At 55.7% G+C, this 9,146-nt stretch overlaps 1 pseudogene; it reads right to left on the reverse strand.

The window, feature by feature from the left end:
• Window positions 1-6,311: 6,311 nt before the first annotated feature.
• On the reverse strand, window positions 6,312-7,711 carry LOC103635884 (uncharacterized; annotated as a pseudogene).
• Window positions 7,712-9,146: the final 1,435 nt, after the last annotated feature.

Below are 9,146 nucleotides of genomic sequence, written 5' to 3' on the forward strand. Positions count from 1 at the left end.
GCCTCAGCGTACTCCACGCACTCCACGTCGCATTTGTACGCGTGTCGGAACGTGGATCCGACGGTGATGACCCCGTTGGGGCCCGACATCTTGAGCTTGAGGTAGGTGTAGTTGGGGACGGCCATGAACTTGGCGTAGCATGGTCTCCCCAGCACTGCATGGTAGGTTCCTCGGAACCCGACCACCTCGAACGTGAGGGTTTCCTTTCAGAAGTTGGAGGGAGTCCCGAAGCAGACGGGCAGATCGAGTTGTCCAAGGGGCTGGACGCGCTTCCCGAGGATGATCCCGTGAAAGGGCGCCGCACCGGCCCGGATCGTGGACAGATCGATTTGCAAGAGCCCGAGGGTCTCGGCGTAGATGATGTTGAGGCTGCTGCCTTCGTACATGAGGACCTTGGTGAGCCTGACGTTGCCGATGACGGGGTCGACGATGAGCGGGTACTTTCCTGGGCTCGGCACGCAGTCGGGGTGGTCACCTTGGTCGAAGGTGATGGGCTTGTCGGACTAGTCTAGGTAGACTGGTGTCGCCACCTTTACCGAGCAGACCTCCCGGCGCTCCTGCTTGCGGTGCCGAGCCGAGGCGTTCGCCACTTGCCCACCGTAGATCATAAAACAGCTGTGGACCTCAGGGAACTCCTATGCCTTGTCGCCCTCCTTCTTGTCGTTGTCTTGGCCTTTGCCACCTTCCACCGGGGGCTCGGCCTTATGGAAGTAGCGCCGAAGCCTGACGCATTCCTCAAGGGTGTGCTTGACGGGACCCTAGTGATAGGGACACGACTCCTTGAGCATCTTGTCGAACAGGTTGGCCCCTCCGGGAGGCTTCCGAGGGTTCCTGTGCTCGGCGGCAGGAGAAGATCTGCGTCAGCGGCGTCGCGTTTTGCTTGCGACTTCTGCTTGGCCTTCTTCTTTGTGCCGTGCTGGGCGGACGTCTCGGGGACGTCTTCCTGCTGGTGTCCCTGAGGCTGCTTGTCCTTACGGAAGATGGCTTCGACCGCCTCCTGACCAGAGGCAAACTTGGTGGCGATGTCCATCAACTCGCTCGCCTTGGTGGGAGTCTTGCGACCCAGCTTGCTTACCAGGTCGCGGCAAGTGGTGCCGGCGAGGAACGCCCCGATGACATTTGAGTCGGTGATGTTGGGCAGCTCGGTGCGCTGCTTCGAAAATCGCCGGATGTAGTCCCGTAGGGATTCCCCCAGCTGCTGGCGGTAGCTTCGGAGATCCCAAGAGTTCCCAGGGCGCACGTATGGGCCCTGGAAGTTTCCAGTGAAGGATTTGACCAGGTCGTCCCAGTTGGAGATCTGCGCGGGAGGCAGAAGCTCTAGGCTAGCTCGGGCGGCGTCGGAGAGGAACATGGGGAGGTTGCGGATGATGAGGTTGTCATCGTCCGTTCCACCCAGCTAGCAGGCCAGTCGGTAGTCCGCAAGCCACAGTTCTGGCCTCGTTTCCCCCGAGTACTTAGTGATGGTAGTCGGGGCTCGGAACCGGGTTAGGAACGGCGTCCGTCGTATGGCCTGGCTGAAAGCTTGCGGACCGGGTGGTTCGGGCGAGGGGCTCCGATCCTCCCCGCTGTCGTAGCGTCCCCCATGCCTGGGGTGGTAGCCTCGGCGCATCTTCTCGTCGAGGCGGGCTCGACGGTCGCAGCGGTGGTGCTCGTTGCTGAGGCGACCCGGGGCTGCAGGCGTTGAGTCCCGCGTGCGCCCGGTGTGGACCGAGGCTTCCCGCATGAATCGGGAAGTTGCTGCGTGATGCTCCGGGGGGCACCCTTGCCTTCGGGAGGCAGAGCTCTCGGCCCGTCGTACCACGGCATCCTCCAGGAGATTCTTGAGTTCTCCCTGGATACGCCGCCCCTCGGTGGTGGATGGCTCCGGCATCGCTCGGAGTAGTATTGCCGCTGCAGCCAGATTCTGGCCAACCCCACTGGAGGCCATTGGCAGCCTTGCCCTGGCATCGTCAGCGATGCGGTGCTGGACATCCCGGGCCTAATGACGCGCTTCTCCGGCGAGTGCTCGACCTGCCCGCTCCTGCTCGATGTTTTGCCGGAGGTGCACAAGTTGTCCTGCTTCCTCGTCGAGCTTGGCCTGCATCTCGCGGATTTGCTGGAGCTGTGTGTCCTGACCCCCCCGCAGGGACTGGGACCACAGCTAGCTCCCGCAGGATGTCAACGCGAGGTGAAGGCCCAGGGGGATCGTCGTCCTCCGGCATACCAAGGTGGTTGCCTTCGTCGAGGCCCCCTAGATCGACGTGGAAACATTCGCGACTTGGGCCACAACCCTCATTGTCAAGGTTGTGGCCATCATCGGAGCAATCGGAGAGGCAGTAGTCACATGCGGTCATGAAGTCTCGCAAGGCACTAAGAGCACGGAGCCCGGAGAAATCCCAACCAGAGTCGGGCTCGTCTTCTTCCTCGAAACCCGGGGGCCCGTAGGTCGAGACGGTCGTCAGTCGGTCCCAGGTTGACCACATATGGTACCCCGGAAGGTTAGGATATGCCTTTATGAAAGCGTTCACCGAAGCGGGGTCGCTCGGTGGATCGAAGCTGAATCTAAAAGGCACAGGGTGGAAAACAAACGGTACCTCTTGATCGACGGACGGTGATGAAGTCGCGTAGGGGACAGACTGCACCGTTATCTCAGGTACGAGGCTAACGCCCAGCAAGTCCTCCACGAGAGTGCTGGCGTCATCTGTCCGCTTGGGGTTGGCACACAGCGGGGAAATGACACTCGCCGTCATCTCGGGCGCGAGGTCAACGGCTGACACGTCCCCCGCTGGGGTGCCGGCGTCGTCGACTCGCTCGATAGCCGACGAGGTGCCGTCTCCTGCTTGGCCACGGTTGCCCCGCCTCCTCCTCCTGCGGTGAGGAAGGTGGCGGGACAGACCCGGATGCTGCTCTTCCGCCACGGGGGAAGACGTCGTCGAGTCCGCCGCCGCCGGGCGGGCTGACGACCGCCGTTGTCGATGTCGCGCTGCGGAGGAAGGAGTACCATGTCGTAGCTGCCGTCGAGGGACATGAACTCGAGACTCCCGAAATGGAGCAACGTCCCGGGCTGAAAAGGTTGCTGGAGACTACCCATCTGGAGCTCGACGGGGAGTTGTTCGTCAACACGCAGCAGGCCCCTACCTAGCGCGCCAACTGTCGGCGTTTCGACCCCGGGGGGTCCTTGGACCGATGAGTAAAATTGTCGCTGTGTGTCCCAGCCTAGATGGGTTGGCGCGAGATGGAACACAAGGGGGGAGAACCATGGCTCGTGTTATCTTGCGCCCAGGGCGGATGCGCTTGCAGTAGGGGTTACAAGCGTTCGCGAGGGAGAGAGAGAGAGTGTGCGAGCCTGTTCGTCGGCCCGTCCTCCCGCGCGACCACCCTCTCGTATGAGGGCCCTGGACCTTCCTTTTATAGATGCAAGGAGAGGGTCCAAGTGTACAATGGGGGTGTAGCTATATGCTAACGTGTCCGGAGCCCTATGTATATGCCAACGTGGCTGTTGGAGAGGTGCTAGAGCCCTGTGCACGCGGTGTCGTGACCGTAGGAGGAGCGCTTGAGCCCTGTAGAAGCACAGCTATCGGGGCTGCCGGGACCTTGCTGACGTCTCCTTGCTTTCGTAGGGGGCTTGAGAACCGCCGTCGTCATGGACGCACGCGGGGTACCATCATTACTTGTTTACCGGGGTGAGCCAGATGGGACGCCGGTCTTGTTCCCCGTAGCCTGAGCTAGCTAGGGGTAGGGCAATGATGTACCCCCTGTGGCGTGGTCGGTCCGAGCCCAAGGTCGGGCGAGGCGGAGACTCCTCCTGAGGCCGAGGCCGGGGTGGGGTGAGGACGCGATTCCTTCTGAGGTCGAGGTTGAGGCCGAGCCCTAGGGTCGGGCGAGGCGGAGATCATCCTCCGAGGCCGAGGTTGAGGCCGAGCCCTGGGGTCGAGCGAGGCGGAGACCAACCTCCAAGGCTGAGGTTGAGGCCGAGCCCTGGGGTCGGGCGAGGCGGAGACCACCTACCGAGGCCGAGGCGGGGGCCGAGCCCTGAGGTCAGGCGAGGCGGAGACCTCCTTCTGAGGCCGAGGCCCAAGGTCGGGCGAGGCGGAGCTTCCAGTTGCGCCTGAGGATGGACTTAGCTGTTGTCAGCCTCACCCTGGTGGGTGGCACAGCAGTCGAAGCGGGGAAGGCGGCGCTGTTTTCCTGTCAGGTCGGTCAGTGGAAGGGCGAAGTGACTGCGGTCACTTTGGCCCTGCCGACTGAGGAACGTGCGTCAGGATAAGGTGTCAGGCGATCCTCGCATTGAATGCTCCTGCGATACGGTCGGTTGGCGAGGCGATCTGGCCAAGGTTGCTTCACTGCGAAGCCTGCCCGAGCTGGGCCTCGGGCGAGTCAAGGGTGCGCCCGTTGCTTGAGGAGGCCCTCGGGCGAGGCATGAATTCGTCTGGGACTACTGTTCCTGCCCGAGGCGAGATCGCGTCCCTTGAGTAGACGGAGCCTTGACCTGAATTGCGCCCATCAGTCTCTGCAGCTTGTGCTGATGGTGATTACCAGCCGAGTTTAGGAGTGTTGGGGGTACTCCTAATTATGGTACCCGACAATACTATTTAAGACTTTAAGTCTGGATGATGTAATAAAGTTACTATACTCTCTTTTACGCCTTTATTGCATTGTATTTTGATATATTACTGAAAGTCGCCTAGAGGGGGGGTGAGTAGGCGAAACCTAAAAATTAAAAACTTCGAACACACACTATACCCGGGGTTAGTGTTAGAAATAATTTGGAGTGCGGAAGATAGTTCCTCTTGCTATGAGTTGCTCAATCAAAGCGGATAACTTTGGGAGCAAACTCAAAAACAATATGAGCAAGAGAACTTTGAGAGAGAGAGAGAGGAGAGGGAAGAAACATATCAAGTGATGAAGATAAAAACAAATGAACGCGGTGATTTGTTTCTCGAGATTCGGTTCTAAGGAACCTACTCCCCGTTGAGGAGGCCACAAAGGCCGAGTCTATTCCAACCCTTTCCCTCTCTCAAACGGTCACTTAGACCGGTCGAGTGCTTTTTCTTAATCACACGGGTCACTAAGACCCTACAAGGATCACCACACAATTAGGTGTCTCTTACATGCTTTACAAAACACTTGAGAAGTTTAGAGTGAGAACAAGAAAGCAATCCAAGCAACAAGAGCAACAAGAGAAACACAAATGACCCTCTCTTAAGTCACTAAGCCATCATTACCCTACCCCTAGCTAGCTCAGGCTACGGGGAACAAGATCGGCGTCCCATCTGGCTCGCCCCGGTAAACAAGTAATGATGGCACCCCGCGTGCGCCATGACGACGGTGGCTCTCAGCCCCTTACGGAAGCAAGGAGACGTCAGCAAGGATCCGACAGCCCCGACAGTTGTACTTCCACAAGGCTCAAGCACTCCTCCGACGGCCACGACATCACATGAACAGGGCGCCAAAACCTCTCCGGCTGCCACGACGGCATGTACTTAGGGCCCTAGCTCCTCTCTGCTAGACACGTTAGCACACTGCTACACCCCCCATTGTACATCTGGGCCCTCTACTTACGCCTATAAAAGGAAGGTCCAGGGCTCTCGTACGAGGGGGTTGGCCGCGCGGGAGAACGGGCCGGCGGACGGTCTCTCTCTCTCCCTCGCGGACGCTTGTAACCCCCCTACTGCAAGCGCACCCGACCTGGGCGCGGGGCAACACGAAGGCCGCGGGTTTCCCCTTTTGCCGTTTCTCCCCCCTTCGTGCTCCGTCTCGCGCCGACCCATCTGGGCTGGGACACGCGGCGTCAATTTACTCGTCGGTCCAGGGACCCCCTGGGGTCGAAACACCGACAGAAGGGGTTGCATGCACCGGGGCTTGCCTGGGTAACACTAGGTTAGTGTTGTTAGACGATGTCCACTTGACGATCCTCTTCAGGTTTGTCCATTAGCATCATCCTGTGGATTGGCCCATGCTTGGGGTCGACATGGGTCGTTCTCCGCATCACGCGATTAATTAATGTACCTGAATAAAATGCATTATGCACATGAATGCATATAAACGAGAATATTACAAACCTAAATAGTGCTACGCGATAGCAAATTTAACACCTAGCGGTGAGGCGCTGGACAATTTTGTACGAAAACACTAGTTATTAATATACGACTACGCGCAATAATTACACTTTTCGAAACTAACGCAAACATCACGAACAACAAATTATACACATGAAATACAATTAGCCTAATCACAACTTATCAGTTAATTAATTAAATTCTGAATTAATCCCTTTCTTTATTTATTATACTACATCTTTATAAGTGATTAAAATATTTCATCATCACACATGCTTGCCAAAATTCTACTCGGTCCACTAATTCAGTTAATTAATCGGAATAGTGAAATAACTTGCTAAAACTGAATCTGGCTCGATAATCGCAAGAACCGCGAAGTTGACGAGAGTTTCGTGACTCATGCAATTATCGAGCACCTAATGAACATCGCACTAGCACAATAATTTATTCAGCGATCGAACTATTCTGAATAATTCATCAGCTTACCGTTTCCACAGCTGACATGAATCCACGAGATCGGTAGCGATTTTCCGATCCAGGCAATTTGTCGAGCGCTTGAGGAATATCGCGCTGCTAGCTTTGTCTTCATCCGATTCTTGAGATTTCTTGCTGACGCGCGGAACGACGACGAGATCGTGTCCGAGTGAATTTTATGGCGCGGACTGGGGAAGAACTTGGCGAGTAGCGACGCGAGAAGCAAAGCGAGGTCACGGTTGGGCGGGCTCGGACACAAGCCCACGCAACGTTTTACCGTGTCCAGCGCGCGTCACGGACTTGATATCGACCACGAGCAGTTTCGCGCGTACGACAACACGACAGAGGTGAACTGAACAGAGAGCTTCGCGGCAGCACGCGCAGGAACAACAAAACGCTACGCGCGCGACGCAAAGACGAGCAGGACGCGAACTGGGCAGAGTCGAGCCAGAGGGCATCGACGAACGCGAAGGGGCTCAAGCGGAATCGACGGCGCGACTATCCTAGCCGAGCAGGGAACTACGCGCGACCACGGTAAACTAGTCGGCCAGCACGAAGAGACGACGGCGAGCGACGGCAACCGGAAGGAGCTTCGACTATGGGTGGAGCAAGAAGCCGGGCGTGGCCATGGGCACCAGCTGAGATGCGCGCGGTAAGGGTCAAGCTCGGCAGGGCACCGGACTTGGGAGCAGGAAAGGCGCCGAGCGCGGGATGGAACGCGCGCGCAGGGAAGAACAGAGGCGCTGGAGCTGCCGAACGACGGCGAGGTCGCGGCCGAGCCCCAAGGAGCAGTGTGCGCGGCGCTGGGAGCGAAGACGGCCAGAGGGACTCGCGCGCGAAGCAGGAGCAGATGAGAAACAGAAACCGGGCTGAAGAAAGGGCGAGCTCGTCGCGGCCAATAGGGGAGCAGCGCGCGCGTAGACTCCACGGCGAGCAGAGGCAGGAACCAGGGGCGCGGCTGGCGTCCATGGGAGGTAGAGGGAGTCGGCTGCCAGTGAGCAGGGAATAGAGAGAGAGCAGAGAAGGGACTGCGCTGGCCGAGCAGGATGGCGGCGAGCAGGGCAAGCATCCAGGGAGCCGGACGCCGAGCCCTAGTCACCGGAGCAGGGAGCTGGGCGAACTCCATAGGCGAGCAGGAGTCGAGCTCGCAGGGGAAGAGGCTAGGGGAAGCCGAGCGGTCGAGCTGGAGGAGCTCCGGCGAGCACAGCAGGGAGAAGACGCCACTGGAGCACCGCGCGCTGGGACTTTTGGCTGGGAGAAGATAAGGAAGACAGAGAACGCGCGATGGATTTATACAAGAGATAAGCGGCGATGGTTTGAAGAATATCAGGGATGAAGAACGGCGATAGGGATAGAGATTGTCTGGAAAAAAAAATCGGCTGGGCATCGCTGGGCTCGCGTCCTTGCGATAAGAACACATGAAGATTTTTACGTGAAGGAGCTTGCATGTTGAGATAAGACCAACCGGTAGCTTCAGCAGGGCGGTGACGACTTGGATAAGTAGAGGCAGTGAGCGCTGGAGAAAAATCTGAGAAGGAGATATTTTCCTTTAGGGCTAGTTTGGAAACACCGTTTCCCCAAGGGATTCTAATTTTCCCAAGGGAAATTAGTTCATTTTCCTTTGGGAAAATTAGAATCCCTTGGGAAAACGGTGTTCCCAAACTAGCCCTTAACAAATGAAATTTCAGAAACCCATGTTTCGATATTAGAATTTAGTTTGGACGAGATCAAATGGGTCAATTTAAATCGTTTTTGGTTACCATATTATTTTCTCAGATATTTAAATAGGAAAATGAACCTGCTAACAATTGCTTTAGTTTTGGTTAGTTCAGGTTCATTTTATTTAAACAGCCTGCCTTTAGTAGTGTCTACCGAATTCGTAGAGACCGCGCAAACAAGAGAGAAATACTTAGGTGATCTTTCCAATTAAACTTAATTGATTAATTTTAAATTGGCACTAGGCTCGACCTTTAGAAAGAAATAAATTTTAAACCGTGCGAGCCGAATGCGGCATCGCAATCGGAATTCCCTGTAGACGATGTCAGCATCGTCATGGGAGCGAGTTGGAGACGGGTTCAAACCAGAAGAGATTAGATTCGATATTTTAGTCGACGTTCGATTTAGTTGAATTTAGACGAATTTCGTTCGCTACTCGAACACTCGACTAGAGAACAATTCAATTGAAATCCGTAGACGCGATGTTACGGATAACAAAAATGGGATTAAAATATTTTGCACTGAAAACTTAGTCGCCGAGTTCTTCTTAATCTGTTCGGGATAAAATCATCCGAGTGGGTCGGATTTCCGAATTCGTATTCGCGCGAGCGATGAATTTTAAATAATCATCGGACGCACCGATTTTCGGGACAACTATGTTCCGAGCATCATGAAAATTTAGGAAGAGCCCGGATAGATAAAAAATGATGTCAACCTCGCGACAGACGAAACAGATGCGATTTTAATTGGGCACAGGCTCGCAAGCTTTTAGAACAATTACGTTCCGAAATTCGCGAAAATTTTAGGAGTCTAAATAGACAGAAACAGACGCGATATTAAAATCACGATAGACGAAGATGATTAAAATTTAGCATATGTTTTATTTACTGATATTACGTGCTTAAATCCATACTCGTT

The sequence above is a fragment of the Zea mays genome, chromosome 8 (assembly GCF_902167145.1).
Source record: "Zea mays cultivar B73 chromosome 8, Zm-B73-REFERENCE-NAM-5.0, whole genome shotgun sequence".
In the NCBI taxonomy this organism is placed as follows: domain Eukaryota; kingdom Viridiplantae; phylum Streptophyta; class Magnoliopsida; order Poales; family Poaceae; genus Zea; species Zea mays.